The 16,994-nt window shown below is 43.8% G+C and overlaps 1 protein-coding gene across 3 annotated transcripts in view; it reads right to left on the reverse strand.

Annotated features, from left to right (window-relative positions):
- Positions 1–16,994, reverse strand: part of HOOK2 (hook microtubule tethering protein 2) — a 406,674-nt gene that overhangs the window by 168,009 nt on the left and 221,671 nt on the right. The window lies entirely within an intron of this gene.

Below are 16,994 nucleotides of genomic sequence, written 5' to 3' on the forward strand. Positions count from 1 at the left end.
GGATCAAATTCCATTTTGCCACTTAGGGTCAGGGATAGCCACTCGGAAGAAGTTAAGAAAGGGTGTAAAGTGAGAGTTACCTCCACCCACCACCAGGAGTAAATTTTGGAAAAGCAAAAATATTAATTAGGGAGTCCGCCAGGAGAAAACTCCAGGTGTGGGAATGTGGCGCACACTGAGCCACTACCAAGCGGATGCAAGCATAAGCTCTAATCCCACCACTGATCACCAATAATGTTAGACCGGGGGTTCCCAGTCCACATAGGGTAGCCTGGTACTAAGTGGACAAAGCCTTCTCTAAGGCAATAGTGTTACACTTGCATTACACCCATGTAGTAACCCAATGCCCGTTCACTCAAAAAGGAGTCACCACACCATGTTTAGAAAAGTAGAAAATCTTTATATTTCCTTTTTAGTTAGTTTCCTGTATCTTTTTTGGTTGCAAAATAAATATCCTGCATACAATTCAGACAGTACATTTGAGGTATTTGTTTTTATAATTTTTCCCAGCTTCATTAATTTTTAGTTCTCTGAATAACCTTGCTGGTTCAACACATTTCATTTACAGATGAATGATATATTCAAACTCACATCGCAAGTCCCCCTCTGTTTATCTGAGGTAAAGTTAAACTCTAGACAGCTCTGTTGAACGCTGTTACCATGCCTAGTCTTCTAACATTAACATGCACAAGTTCTACACACACTGAAGTAGCTCAGTTCCAGTTACTATGGTGTTTTAGATATTGCTTCCTCCAGGACTTTAACTCCAACGGACAGTTATTCTCAGTTACGCCAACGAGCCTGATGTACTCGGTAGTTCTCACATAATGGGCGTTACCCTGACGAATGACTTCCCTCCTTTAAGGAACCGGGGCAAAAGGAGTACAATTAATAACACCTTCCCCCAGTCTCTGTTACGCTCCTCCGTGTTTTCCAGCAGAACCTTTCCACTCTGATGGTGGCAGCGAGACCCACTCAGCGCCTGGGGCTCCCTCCCACTCTTTCACAGTCTTACCGTAGTTCGGCTGGGTAACTCTCTGTCCGCTAGCTCCACTCGTACTTCTGTAGCGATGCTTCGTCTCCAGCCCACACGCTGCGGAATTCCAGCAGCTGACCGGGCCGAAGTTGCACCGCCTCACTCAGCACTTCTCTTGGCCTGGTGTCCCGCCCTCCTCTCGCTCGTCAGAGAGGGTGGGTGCGACACGGTCCGGCCTCCTCAGCTTCCCGCCCCCTTCTTCCGGCGCTCGCTGGGTGACAGAACACACTGACTCCCGCGATGCATTCTCAGGGGGAACTGACACTTTGCTCACTAGAACCAGGCCCCCTCATCTATCGCCAGCTCTTCCCAGCGGGGCCCGGGGACGCTGCCAGTCCACACCGGAGGCACAGCCCAGCAGCGGAGACCTCAGCGGGTCAATCGTCCTAAGGTAGAGTTACACCTTCTCCAGGTTTTGACAAGCACAGTCCCGGAGCATTGGTGGTGATTAATTAGCTCACACCTTTCCTTGCCTCGTTCGATGTCAGCAGTTCCATTCAGGTTATGGCATAGGGGATAACTTGACAGACTTAAAGTCCTCTAACTCCGAGCAGCAACCGAGTGACGGTGAGCCCGGGTGGGAATCGTAAAAACTTTAGCCCACAGCAATCCGGCTATTTTCCACCCTCCTTTTCTCTCGGGTCAGAGGTCCCTCACATCAGGTCTGTTACGGGGTTTCCCTCAAAAAGCTCAATGGGAATGAGTGTTCCCAAACAGGTTAGAGGATTCAGGGCTCGGTCAACTAGTAGGGGGTAGCATCAGGGGAAAAGGCAAGAGCATCCAGTACTAGACAACTCTCCTTTTTCAGCGCACCTCCCTCCCTACAGGTAGCCTCTACTCCTGACCACTCCTAGCTCTTCTTCTCTCCTAAAATGGCCGCCCTGGATCTGGTCTTTTATAGGCTGGCCTCTGGCTACTAGAACCAGCCAGAAGGTTCTGGAACTTCCTAATAGAGTCCTATGGCCCTAGATCCTGAGGTAACCAGACAGGTGGCAGTTGTAAGCCATTTTGTGGGTCCTGTGGATTCAGTCAGAAAGGCACCCAGGCCTCAGAAAAATAATCCTTAAGGATAAAATGGCACTCAGCCCTAAAAAGGCAACACTAAAAATTCCAGTGGACATGAAAAAAAACAAAGGTTAGGAGGCAGAAAAAGGAAAAAAAAATTATTAATAGGAGGGACCACCCAAAGGGCCGACAGGTCTAACAACAAGTATCATTGTCCGTATTTTCAAATTGTTTCTTGTACACCCGTCGCTGGAACCAGTGCTGCTTTGGTGGAGGTAGTCTCTTTCATGCAGTAACAACAAATATATACACATTTTGGCGTGCACGGCGGCAGGAAGTTGTGTATAACTTCACTCGTAAAACAAAAACACACCTACGAGGACAAAATCCACGCTTTTATACGAAGCAACCTTGCTTCACTGTCACACGATCTGTGTTTTTTTACCGTTTAATCACATTTTAATTAAAACCCATCAGAAACAATGGTCCTAATTCTAAATACAAGAGCTGGGGCAGCTCAACATTAGGTGCGCCAAGGCTGGGATCCCTGTTGAGAGCGGCAGGAATGATATTGAGCAGAGCTTGGAACACAAGTAGGAAAATTTCAAAATCAAGATAAAGGCATGCACATAGCCATACCGGTGAGAAAAGAAGACCGCGACCAAAGCATTGAGTCCCTGAAGCAGTCGCTATGCTGATAAAATAAAGACAGCACATACTTCCAATTCATACAAATAAAGTGTGTGCTATTCACACATGCCACACGCTGCCTGCTCTTTAAAGAGATTATGTGAATTACAAGCAGCAACGGGGGCCAACAGGAGCAGGAAACGCAGCGGTGGGCGTGAGGTGGTGGGGGACTGCATCGCAAGCCAAAAAAAAGGGGGGGGGGGGGAGAGCACCAAATCTAACTAAATGGTGAAAACTGAACCGATCCATTTAACAAGGTCAGTCTCCGGGGCGGAAACAGAGCCAAAAGTCATGACAAAGACAACAAAGGGAAGATAGAAAAGCAAGATTTTACAAGGTGCACTACAAGGAAGCAGTTTAAAGCGAGGGGTGAACCCAAAGCCCATACAGTGAATACAGCATGTCCCGAAGACAGTGCATGAGCACTGTCTAGGCTTAACCTAAAAATGCCAAAATCAAATTAATTTTTGCAGATAAACATCTTAGAAACATATCTATAAAGGCTCAGGCACTCTGTTGGACAATAGTCCAAGCACTATTACAATGTCATGAACTCAAGCAGTTTACAAAGAGGTCTTTTGAGGAGTTGTTCCAGAATACTAAGCAAATTAACCTACGTAGTGTTCTTATTAGTGCATACTAAATCTTTATGCACATTCGTCATCTCTGAATATGCTCCAGGTACTAGACTAGATCCGTAAATCTTTTTTCATAGCTGTAGCTCCCCATAGTGCTAGAGCAGCTCAGTTCACAGCGCTGCTCCTTCACCAGATATGACAACACAGTGCCATAAACAACCCCACCCTGTGCGCTAACATCAGTTCTCCATCCTCCTTCTGTGCCACTCAGAAACAAGATGAAAGTATAGGATCAGTCTGCTAACTTCTAACTTGGGAGTCCAACAGTAATGATTTGTAAGGAAAAAAACTGATTACCTGCAGATCTCCTGTTCAAACAAACCTAAGTAACGTGGTATTAAGTATAGGGATTTCGGCGCCTCACGGTAGATTTGCACAAAATGCAAGTCAATTTTGGAAAATTAAGTTAATGGTGCTTAAAGGTGTGGAGAACCACTAACCTCCACAAGACAAAAAGCAAAGCTCTCTAGACATGTATTATACTCCCAAGCACACGTTATATTTATGACAAGGTTTCCCTGTTTTAGCGAACAAACACAGTAATTTCAAAACAAAGTATACACAATTTCTTTTGGTTCTTTCTTTTCAGGCTTTATTCTGTTGATTTCAGCCACAGCCAACACGTGTTTCATCGCAATTGGGGCATGATCCCGCGACTTCATCAAGGCTCTACTTCTCAAGTGTAGAAATATCTCCTGTTCAATCAAAGTCATTTGTACAGCGCACGGCTACCTCAGCAGAGGCGTCCAGGTGCTCAAAGGCAAGACTGACGAACAGGCTACTCATGCCCACACTTGATTAAAGAGCCAGGTTTTAAAAATCTTTCCTAAAATGGTATTCGGACTCGGCCATGTGAAGATGAATAGGCAAGGAGTTCCAAAGCCTGCCCGTCAGTATTGAGAAAGACCTGCTATCTCGGCCAGATTTCAAAGAAGCATTCCAGATCCTATTAAGTCTAGGATTTACAATAATAATAATAAATTGAGGACGACAAGTGTCCTCTGGGGAGCCAGAGTTGCATTCCAATAACTCCTCAAGATTCCTTTTCAGAAATAACACAACATTCCGATAAAACATGTACTAGACTGTCAGACGATGTCAAAGGTCTTGCTGAGCCGACTTCTGATGAGAACATGGAGTACAGTTTTTGAATCTTTTTCGGCTAGTACATGGGGCCGGGGACAGATTAAAAGCACTTTAACTTACTACCGGTGTAGTAAAAGATTTACCAATATTAAAATTTTCCCTGGACGAGTTAACGGCATTCCTGATGCAAAACACGAAATGCTCTCTCATTGTTTGCCGTGCAAGTTGGCAAAAATTTTTAAAGGCCGCCTTGTAGACCTGTTTGGCAGGTCCAGCGCCTTAGAGATCCATTGATTAAAAAGGATCGAAACCCTGTCGGTATTGCCTGTCAAGGAAGGCAAAGTAGATTCAAGGGTGGGCACAAAGGACTCCTTCGTAATATATTCGCTAATTCCTCCTCCTTTCAGATGCTGTACTTATCTCTGGCATATTGCCCACACCATAAAAGGTGAACAGGACAAGAAAATGATCCGTCCAATACAGGTACAAAGGAACACCATTTGAAGGCTGGTAATATTAGAAAAAATTAGATCCAACATATGGCCAGCTTTATGGGTGGGGTTGAGACTAACTGGGTCAGATTAATGTATTCCGAAGTATGAATCAGCTGAGAGGCCTGGGAGCAGTTCTGCTCATCAACATGCGTGTCTCCCGAAACTGTGAAGTTAGCGTATTGTAAGAATAGTTGGGCAATGACGTCATAACTCTGGGAGGCTGCTGTTCAGGCAATGCGGGGGTTTATATATCAACAAACCAGCAAAAGAAAAAGAGGGGGTAAGTTTGATAAAAAAATACGGCCCTCAATATTCCAGACTTGACCAAACCTAGTTGATTAAACTACTCACGTGTCCCTAAGGATAATAGCTTCACCCCCTCCTACCCTAAACACCCCACCCCCCGGTTGACACACAGGTTCCAATCACCCGGGATATGGCCAAGTAGAGATCAGGATTACAGCCATCTCTTGTGGGGGCAGAAATATCTGAACCCCTGTGCACCTCTTACTTGTGCGAATGCTTGTTGGCAAATGTGCAGCAAGTGCATTGAGCTCCAAGTAGCCCCAACCTCTGTCAACTTCTCCTGCAAAGATCTTCAAGCACAATGCACCGTGTGCTCCATAGCCCGTTTTGAAAATCTGCGCGAGGTCCTCCTGTGACTCCAGTGTCTTCTACCTGTTGGTCCTGTGTAGGGTCAACTACATCTTCTTTGGGCTCCCCTGCTTGCTCCGACTCCTTTGCTTGTGTTGAGTCTCCTGGACCTTGCTGGTCTTCTTCCTGTAACTTCTTGATGTCCTGCGTGGGTTGCTTTTGCCAAGACTTGTTGGTGCTACCACCGGACACCGACTCATCAGCACTAGACATTCTTCGTGGGACAGCTCGTATCAGGCTTCTGATCTTCCTCACCGTCGCCTGGTCCCCACAGCTGCAGAGTCAAGGTCATCGACATCAATCCTCAAGCAACAGACATCGGTGGGTATTCATTTACCGAGCCCCTGGTCACTCAAGTGACCCAGACTGTCTCCTCTGCTTTCAGGTACTCTTCATCAAGAATCCACGTTTGGATTCCCACGGACACTTTGTCCTCTTCCAGCAGCAACACTTTCCTGAAGTCCTCCATTGGGTTCGACAGTGGTTTCCGACGCCACTTCACACCTATGCATCCAGCTTCCGTGGGATTGAGGACTTGGGTTCCACGGTATCCATGGGTGGGGGGCTCTCCAACCTTCTGTATTCCAAGGGGTTTCTTAAGGATCCACTAGGAAGGATCCTTAATCTTTAAAAATCCAACCGCGACTTGCACATAGACTTGTACAGAGCACGCAGTTGTGTTCTCACACTGCACACACTCTCCGTGGGGTCCCTATCTACTCACCTTGGGTGGTTCCTTGGGGTCCCAGCAATTCTGCGTCCTCTCAACATTGTCCTGTCCCGAGTCGTGGATCTTCTACTACTTTTTTAGTATATGGTTTGGTCCCCCTCTGGGGCCCGCTGTGTATTAGTGCTATTTACAGTGATTTATTTGCTATAGAAGTGTGTGCTTTGTGTATATCTCTGTGTGGGAGATACTGAAACGCACTAGAGAGTATTATATATTAAATACATATTTTTATAAATACCTTGTGTGGTTCTCCTTCATTTAATCTATACTATAAGATGGTATTCTGGTAAAATAAGCTGCTTCACATTCCTTCAAGACTAAGCCTGAAGGCTGCTCTCCACAGTTACCACTTGGATAGCTTTCTAAGGTTGTCGGAGACCTCTTAAAACCCCATAAGGGTTGTCGGGACTGGTACAAGGTGCACACTTACATTAGTGGACATCCTATACCAGGCCAGCCTCTCACAGAAGGGACCTACAATTAATAAGGCAGGCTCTAAAACTCACCACTCTGTGAGTCGTCTCATTGGACAGGACCACTTCATCCTTACACATGGTTACTTGGTCATGGCCTCTAAACTGAAACCGCAGGCATTACAACAAAAAACAGAGCTCCTTGCGGCAGGATCATAATGCAAGGCAAAGTGACAAGGACTGCCATTCATGGCAAGGAGAGAGCCTCTCTAGAGAAGAACCTCAGGGTTAGTAAAATGGTCAGCATGGCTGGCGCTGGACGCAATCTGCACGCAGATGGGTTGCCTTAGGCACGCCTTTGGCGAATCGCGGCATTGGGTCTCCTTTAGAAAAAAGGCCTTGGAGGTTGGTCTCTAACAACTAGACCGCTACCCAAGCAAATTGGCTCCCAAACATGGTCCCGCCGAGAGGAGTGAAAATGGTGCTCCGCTCGAAGAATGCACACACAAAAGCACACAGAAATGCACTCCGCAACACGCAAGATTAGAAACCCTAGTACACAATTATTCCAAAGATTTCCCCAGCGAGTTCCCCCAAGAGTTGTAGGAAGACAAATCAGCCAATACCAAATCCAGAGTTAACCTAAGAGCAGCTTTCACAAGCATATTTTTTATAGATTCACAAGCTTGAATTATCTCACGTCAAATACCTACCAACTTAAAGGGGTTGGGGTCTCAAGTCAAGAGTTACCTAAGAGGCACTCTGACCCCTCACCAAGCACACCTCCAACATAAAAATAAAAACAAAGGGTCACTGAGGCTGTAGTCGATGTCCTGGTGTGTTTTCACTTCTCTTAATGGACATCGGCTGCTTAAAGTGTCTGACAACGAGCTGAAAATCCACTCTTTACAGTGGTTTTCAGCTTGTTTTTTCTGCCACCATCTGATTTTGGCTCTTCACTGGGTGACCGTGTGAAGGGAGCTGAAATCGTGTGACACAGTAGCAGTAAGTGAATTCCCAGGTAGGAAAGACTTGGAACTCTTCGTAACAATGTTAATACAGCAGTGTACATTTGCACTCAATAACATTGAACATAAAACTAAACTTTCCTTCCTAACCATACCATTGTAAATGATCCAAACTATAGACAATTAGAGGCATTTATACCATACAGTGTTATATAACTATAGCAAATTAGAAGCCTCAGCTGTTCCCCTGCCAGAGGCTTCCACCTGCTAGATTTTCTACCTCAAACTCGGATATTAGAAAAATGAAGCCTTATGACAAGGAGAGACGGGTGAGTTGCATATGAAAGATTCCAATGCTGGAGAACTAGAGTTACAGGTAAGAAATGTTTCTCTTCTGCATCTTTGGATCTTTCATAGATTCAAATGCTTGGATCAGATTATCAGAGCCATATAATACAAAACAGACAAATTCAGGAATGAGGCTCACTTTAAGAAAAGATAGTCAAAGCACGGATTGTCCCACTGCGGTCTCCTTACTGATATGTAAATCAATGCACTAAAGCTTAGCAAAAGTATGTGTTGCTCTCCAAGCTGCTGCTTAAAAAGGTCTCGGAGTTATCCATTCAAACAGGTTAGTAGTCACTAAAGCCTGTGTGGAATGCTCCAACTGTCCTTGTCAACAGTCTGATCATTGATACTGTCTTGATGCAAGCAGCAATCCATCTTGTTAATTACTGTGATTGCTTTGCATTTAAGTAATGGACCAAAGGCCATGAACAGCTGACCGGTTCTATGGAATTCTTTTATGCAAATAGAATTTAAGACATCTCTTCATATCCAATGAATGTAGCGACCTAACAACCACTGTGTTTGGGTTTGCAAAGAATGTTGGTAATGAAATTATTTGTTTCATGTGAAAAGAAGTAGGAACCTTAGTAGTGAAATTTGGATTGGTTGCAAGAGTTACTTTATGCTTTGATAAACACAAAAATGCCCCTGTTCATGAAAAGGCACGGAGCTCGCATAGCCTTCTTGCGGATGTAATTGCATAAAAGAATGCGGATTGCTAAAGCAAATGATGAATAAAAGCTTTCTAATTGAGTTGAAAAGGTGATTGCATTACAGCTGATGAAGTGTTCAGCTCCCATTTCTGAGCCAATTTAGAATTTGGGAGAGATAGTCTGAATAGTCTTTTCATAGATTCTTTTTTTTACTCTTTGGGAATACAATGTCAACCTGTTAGGAGTTCTTAGGAATCTAACTATTACTGCTAAGTGAACCTTATTTGACATGTACGACAACTCAGATTATCCAAGAGTAAGAGAAGGTAAAAATTAACATGTTGAAATATTTACTGGATTTTTTTTCCCAAACTTTGGGTTTTCATGGTTGCCAGAGCTACGTCCACTTCAGCTAGAAATTAACAGATGGCCAAAAGCTAGGTCTTACTGAACCAGGTAGTTAAATGAATGAACTGAGGATTGTGGTGCATTATTTGTATTCTCCTCCTGAAAGCAGGCACACATCCAGCTTGAATTGGATTGGCTTCTCCAAGCACATTGCAAACAACTTTGTGTACAAATGCACACGTGCCCATGCAGGGGCAATAAGAATTCCTTTGCCGTGTTCTCTCTTTATTTTGCATAGCACAGAACAGCACTGTGGGAATTGGCAGTATAGCAAATACATATATAACATTTCCCTGTACAATCTATTGAGAAGGCGTCTCTACGTGTGCCCAGACAAACCCAAACTGCTTGCAAATTTTGGACATTTGCAGTTCTGATCTGCTGCAAATGCTCACTGAATAATGCCCCATCTTTGAAATACCAATTTCCAGTTGTCTGTCATCAATCTCCCACTAGTGTTTGCTTGAGTACTGTCTGCTTAGGCAGTCTGCTAAATTGTTGTGGATCCCTGGGACATGCTCTGCAGAAAGATCTACGATATTCTAAATAGCCCAACTCCATAATGTTTGTGTCTCTTGTGACAGACGTACTGATCTTGCTCAAGAATATCAAACCTGGTGGTCATGATGTTTGCTCGCACCATGACATGCAAGTTCAGTACTGTAGAAGTAATGCTTTAAATGCTAACCTGACCGCCATCAATTCTAGCAGATGTATGCGCAATGGAGATTTTAGACCATATACCATTGACCTGCATATTTTTCAAACAACATCCCCAACCTAACAGGGTGGCAGACATTGAATTGTACTAATGGGCAGCACAATTAATAGTACAAAATTACAGGTCATTTTGTGAATAGATAGGAAAAAGCTACATGTGCAGCGCTATAAGACCTCAGGGAGGAGGTGATGTTGTGGGCACTATCTGGGGCCCGTTACTAGAAACACTCCTCAAGGCGCCGAAGATTGTCTAAGACTCCTCGTGGGACGAGACATTGCTTAAACAAGTTAATAATTTAAAAGAATTTAAGGAATGGGGCACCATCGAGATTAAGGATTGGGGATTTCTTGACCACTATAAACCCTATCAGAACATAGCAAGACCTGAGAGTGAAGAGTGAAGAAAAACTCTGTGTCTAAATACCTATAACTAAGACGTGCATTGGAGGTCTATAGGGAAACTCAAATTCAATCCACTGGAACACAGTATTAGCAAGTGTGCAGCGGTTTGATCAACAATGCCTCGAATGGGCTAAAAAACGTAAGGTTGGCATTGGAGGCAAATTTGGGTCCACTTGAGGCGGAAGATTGGAGGGAAGTGAAAATGATGGTACGCATGATTCCAAGATCAACCATGCTTAGAATCATACAAGTAAAATATATGCATAGAGTCCACTTCACACCACTGTGCCTCTGGATTTTCCTCCCTACATTAGTTTAGATGTGGGTTTGAAAATAAGGAGGCTTCCTCCATGTGCTAAGGCCTGTCGGGCAGTGCAAGAGCACTGGTTCAGAATAATGGGACGTGTCCGCTGTTTAACATATCTGGATCTTGCTTTCCTCAACAGTGTTTTGCTAGGAGAAAGGGCAGAGAAGACCTTTCGAGATATGCTGGTATACTGATTGGATTGGGTTTCTTGCTGGCCGAATAAGCTATAGCTAAACACTGGCTATCACCTAAGGCCCATTCCAAAAGCTAAGGGCACAGACAGATGTGCCATCATGGAAACGTTTATTTATTTGGCACAAGGATTTCGAGGCCCTGGGTCCCTCACTTCAATCTGTGCACATGAGACAAATAAAAAGTGGTTTAAGGGGAATTACAAGGATATACGCTATTGCGATATTGGATTTATATGCCCTTACAGGAAGTAAGTGTCTTATATATGTGTCACTGTTGGTTTGTTATGTATTGAAAAATGCAGATAAGATTACAAAAAAAAGAAAAGATAAAAGTGGTTTAGTAGGGGTGACCACAGTAGAAGAGAAGGTTGACTGCTGTTGCAACTCCTCCTGCCTCATTACTGCTTCACCCTGTCTTCAAATGTTGAGCAAACAGACCTCATGTGGTCAGGTAAATTGGTTGGGACAATATCAGCCATCCCCCACAAGGAAATGAGACTGCAGACAAACCTAGCTTGCTAGTGGCAAGCTGCCAGTAGTGAAGACCCTGCAGCCCATATCCAGCTACGTTCTCAGACTATTAGGGGGATTTGTAGGGCATGAGTTGGGATTACGCTTAGCAGAAGATCCCTGGACAATCGAGGGATGGCGTTTGGGGAGGGGGGAAGGGAGGGAGGGAGCGGTGGGTGAAAAAAAAGTCTGTATCAAAGGAGCAGTGTTAGGACAATTTGTAACTTGCCTACTGAGAGCTACCACCAAAAAGGTTTTTTTTCCTAGGCAACTATGATGGGGCTCATTAGTGCCTCATTAAATAGAACTATTATTTCAGTAGCGATCACAATACATGGGAGGATTTCTGTAATCAATTGAGATTGTACATCTAATTCCAGCAAAAGAAACTTCAGAACCTCTTCCATCTTTCTCACATAAGAGAAAAAGCAACCAAGCACCTCTAAGATTTCAAAGAGGTATCAATACAACTTGCTTTCTGGAGGGGTCAACTATATCGTTCCAAATCAGTATATTGGGTATGCAGCCGATAGTCCACTTCCTTGTTACCATCCATCAGAAACATGCTGCTCTCATAAGAGGCCAACCTCCTTATTGCTGGTGGGCAGTATCTGTTCAGTCAAGGACAGAAAGATGCTCCTAAAAATGTCAGCTCTTTGAGAGACATCACAGGTAGTGCCATTAAGGACACTGCATTCAGGACTGTCGGCTCCATAGGTTTCTCATTTTTGAGAGGCCGGATCGAAGGCAGTCGGAGCTGGTGCTGTTCGGCACTACAGGGAAGGAGGTGACTGGTGCTCAAGCCTTCAGAGAGGAGTATTGGGAATCCAAAGTCAAAGGTTCTGCATCCACAATCACGGCAGAAGAAAAACAGTCTTAAAGTTCTCAGCATGGATTACTTTACATACCTTAATCTAGGTCAACAATCTGAAGGGGTGGGAACCTCCAGCTGTAATTTTAACTAGCACTGGTATAGACTCAAAATGCGATGACTCTGGGGTCAGGGAACAGCACCTCCAGCTTAAGTAATGGTCTTGGGAAGAGGATCTCGTGTTCTTGAGCAGAACATTGTGATGACACTTCTTGCAAAGCTGCTTCTACACGGTCAGAAAATGAATGGTCAGTTGACACTTCCAAGGATGTCACTCCCGTTGACATTACATCTAATGTAATTTAGAGGGGCCTCGCATGTTCCTATCCTGCCCAGGGCCCCACAAATCCTAGGACCAGGCCTGTATTCAGAAGAACTTGTGCAACAATAAAAATGTCAAGTTACTGGGCAGTTCATAAGTTACAATCGTAATTTAGCACAGTGAGCTATGAACTGCCATCAAAGAGCTGCATGCAAGCTGCATGGTACAAGTTAGAACGTTCTGTTTTTTCCAGACTTTAACCTAATGTTGCTGAGAAAGAAAAAAAAAAGTTTGAGTAGAAATAAATAATTTTTATTAAAGTCAACCCTAACCAGTATTATGTGCTGAATTCTTAGTTTGTGCTACTTCATACCTAGCACTTAAAAAAATGCATACCAGTATGGATGGCATGTAAATCCTGCATCTTGTAGTCCCCTTTGCCGTATTTAACATTTTCTATTCACCGATATACAAATGTATTATTCATTGTCTCTGTGTGTGTGTGTTGTAAAGTGCTCAGACACCCTACACTGGCTGAGAGGTGCTATAAAACAAATTAAAAACATGTGAGAAAGGAGCTACGGAGCGATGAGAGGCACTGTTCGAGGGTGATAGTGAGGAAATCATTGGAGAGCCCCAACAAATATTGTATCCTGTGCACTGTAAGGTCATCATTTACTATTACTATAATGAAATGTGTTGTAGAATGCCCAATTTTCCCTCAGATTTTCTTGGGAGGAGACCCCAGCCCCCATCTGTAGTTCTCAGGCTCCATCGCTGCACCTGCTATGCACAGTAGCGAGGGATGGAGGGTGAGGGGTGGTCTCAACATTTGCCAGGGCTGCTTTGGGTTCCCAGTCCGGCCCTGCCTGGAATAGTCAGTCTTTGGCAGGGCTGTCATGTGCAAAAAGGTGGCGCTAGCTGCAGTGCCCTCCTGTGAAGGGCTCTGATCCTTACTTTATTAGAAATTAAACCCAACAACCTGCTAACCACGCCCTCCCCCGCGTTATAGTGGGCTACATTGAAGAACAATGTGCAGTGCGATAATCCAAACTAAACACTGAAGTCATCTAGTGAGCTACTCACAGAAGAGCGGGCCTGTGGCAAGTGGTGACAGCCTTTCATTGCGTTTACTAATGGCTTTAACGCGGCGCTGTGGCACGCAATCACTCCTGGTTGCTTAGAGACCTCGACAAGGTGTGACGTGCAATGTAAGTGTTGCTCGGGTTCCAGTCACACCAAAGAACTGTCTGCGATGCTGCAACGCTGAGAGAATATATTGTTTAGTGTTTACACGCTCAGCCGAGCACATAAATAAAAACCTATATTACCCCAGGACGCGACGCATTCAGTCCAAGCGATAGAAAAGAACTGAAGTGCAGGCTGACTTTTAGGGTCAGGGCCTGCTGTGGAATCTCTCGATTTCCTGAAGACCAGTCAACCTCTGGCAGAGATTGCGCCACAGCCAGAGGTTGTACCAGGATAAAATGGTGCACAAAATAAAGATTGGAAGTGAGAAGGTAAAAGACTTCTTTGAAACGTGAAACTCCTGCTGCTCGTGTTACAGTTCTTGGAAGGATCGTAGAGTGCGCGTGTAAATTGACATCAGCTGAAACAAAAGCAACACTCATAAAACCCTCTTGTTTCGAGGCCGACCGGCCCGACTCTACAGGCCTGCACGCTTTCTGGTTACCATGGAGACCTGGACTTATGCCGGGACAGCCCTGCAGAAAGAATGACCTCGCTCCTAAAGAGAGAAGTCGCGGTTTATTGCGATAGTTCGTGGAGCTGCGTGAATAGTCTAGGAACTGACACTCGTGGCGCTAAGGTAAGACTAACTAACACAGCTCTGCTGTCCCATCTGCCAAGGAGGAGGCGTTGATGGAGCAGATTTCATCTGCAGTCAGGCATTGTTTTATTTTTGTGCTACAGACAGACTGCATTTAAATTGCCACGCACATTTGGGTGCAAGTTAAAAACATGGCACATGAAAAACATGAAAGTGAGGCCTATTCAGTCTGAAATGCTTTTGCTGAATTAACATGTGTTTTTACAGTGTAGAGAAAAGTGGCCTTTTTAGCTTTGAAGATTAATAGAATGTGTTTTTCTCTTCCCAGCCCATCCCATGCAATCTAAAATTCACTATTTCTGTCTTAAAGGACTTTGACTTGTTGCATATTTTGATGAATATTTTCAGTTAAATAACATCTCTTTTTATAATGTGTGTGAATTAACAAATGCACCAAACACTACACAGGGGACTAAATGCTTTTTGCATGAAAAGCTGTCTAAAACACTAATGCATGTTGCTGTGTGCGCTGTATTAACTGTGTGTGTGCTTTTAAATTTTACACTAAATGCATGAAAATGCTATGTTGCACATTTATTTTGCATCTTGTCATAAATAATAGAAAAGCTGTTTGAAACTAATAGCTTGGCTAGGTAAACATTTATAAGGGGTATTAGTATGGAGTTGGGAAACATAATGGGCTGATTTACATGAAATTAATATTATCTTTGTGTTTGTTTTATTTTTGGGGCCTACGCAAAACATGGCTGCCTGTGAATCCATCAAGGCTATGGCTTGCAATTTAATGAGAAGGGTGCATGCGCAGACTGTGGCAGCTTTCCTCATGACAAGAAGTGAAGGACATCTTGAATTGTAGATTCTTGTGACTGTGCCAATGTACCAGTTAGTTAAAAGTATCCATCTGATTGCGCTGAGAAGGGAAGGAAGAGAATTAGAATGAAACATTTTTCTTAGTAAATGTTGCAAATGTTTATAAATGTAGTTATTCATGTATGCTTCTTTTGTTAAAACTGGTAAAGTCAGGATTTTAGAATGAGTCAGGGTATTGAGAACTCATGCCATCATGACTGATCAATCACGTACAGGTTTTCCTGAAAGATGCTACATCTTTGTGTAGTCTGCCAATAATTAGGGTATAAAATAATGTCCTCTCTGGATGGGGGCTGGCTTCCTCAGCTCAGCTGGCTTCTATGGGTTAGGTACGCGAAACGTACCGGGAGATTGCTGAAGGGGAGGTGCGTCCGAGGAGATTCAGGGGGAGGTTTCTTGCTTCCACGTCATATCTTGGCACTGCAGGCCACATTCCTTTGAGGTCTGGTGAAGGGCGGGCTGTCTCCCTCCTTTTTGCTCTTTAGACAGAGAGATGCACAGAGCAGCAACAGATAGAAAGGCACTTTAGATTTAGATGCTAAACTTTAAGTTTATGTTTTGACTAATTAATTAGGTCTAAAAAGATTTTTGTTTTATGCATTTATTTCTCTTAATTGGAGATTTTTGCCAACTATTTAATTATTGATTAGCTTTGCAAGACTATTTTTCTTAGAAACTCTAAGAATTTTGACTGATATTTTGCGCCACATTTTCATAACTACATGTAATGCTTATATGCAGACTATGTGTTCTGTATTATTGATATTTTTCCTGTTTTCCAAATTATGTAACCTGATTGATATTTTACTAATGAATAAAGGGTCAGAGAAAAATTAACTTTTGACTAGAAAATAAAACCCTTTAAAATAATCAACAACTCTCTTTATTGGTTTAAATAATAATTGCATTTTTGACTGTTCATCTTTATTTAAAATCTCCTGAAGGTAATACATGGTGTGAAGGGCCCAACACCTTTTGAGCGGTAAATTAGAGGTAGCATGAGGGTTTTACATTGAGAAACTACCAGAAGAAGTTACCGCTCCATCAGCGTCACTGCAATAGGTTTACCTCAGGCCTGAGGAGCATTTAAAGTACCCCGAGCTCCCAGTCGCTGCAGGACCAAGCTCTCCATGGAAGTTAATTCACACCACCCCTGCTCTGGCCCCCATCAAATGGTTACCTTTTGTACCACTGTCGCTATAAAATTGCCTGTATCACAAAGCACTACATATGAACATCCCTATATGTTAGTCACAAAACCTAAACCTAGCACTCGTTTTAATTATAAAGCCCCCACCAGCCACCTCTCAGGGTTAATGCCCTAAAGTTTGGAATACCCTCAACACTCATCTAGAAATGCCCTAAGATTTAGCATACTCTAGCCACCTCAACTCAGTGAATGTCTTAAGATTTGGAATACCCTTCCAGCCTATATCAATCGGGCACCATGGTTTACAGTATCCATCAAGCGAAAGCACATTGTGCTGAAACGCCGCGACCTGACCTGTACGCATGCACATAACCCGTACAGGGACAGCGAAAGCGCGCCATGTGTGTGTTGTGCTAAAACTCCGACCCGTATGCGTGCACATCTCCTGTCTGCCATACGTATGCACATGTCCTGTGCCCCTTCGGCAAAGAAATCAACAATAGATCTCGCCAAGGCGCGCAGCGCATGTGCTGCGTCGCTAGGCGAGATCTAAAAAAGTAAATTTTGAAAACATGGACAGAGCAGAGCGCCTGTTAAAGATTGCAGGAATCTTAGCATGATCAGAAAGCCATTTTGTACTTGGCAGCCATCTTAGTTAGCCATGTGCTTTCTCCCTTTTAACATGCTCAGAAAGGCCTAGCGGATAGAATGCACCTGCTCCTAGTATAGAACTGTCAGGCTATTCTTACTGATATGCTCAGTTTAGTCTCTCCTC

The sequence above is a fragment of the Lissotriton helveticus genome, chromosome 1_1, assembly GCF_964261635.1.
Source record: "Lissotriton helveticus chromosome 1_1, aLisHel1.1, whole genome shotgun sequence".
Taxonomy (NCBI): Eukaryota; Metazoa; Chordata; class Amphibia; order Caudata; family Salamandridae; genus Lissotriton; species Lissotriton helveticus.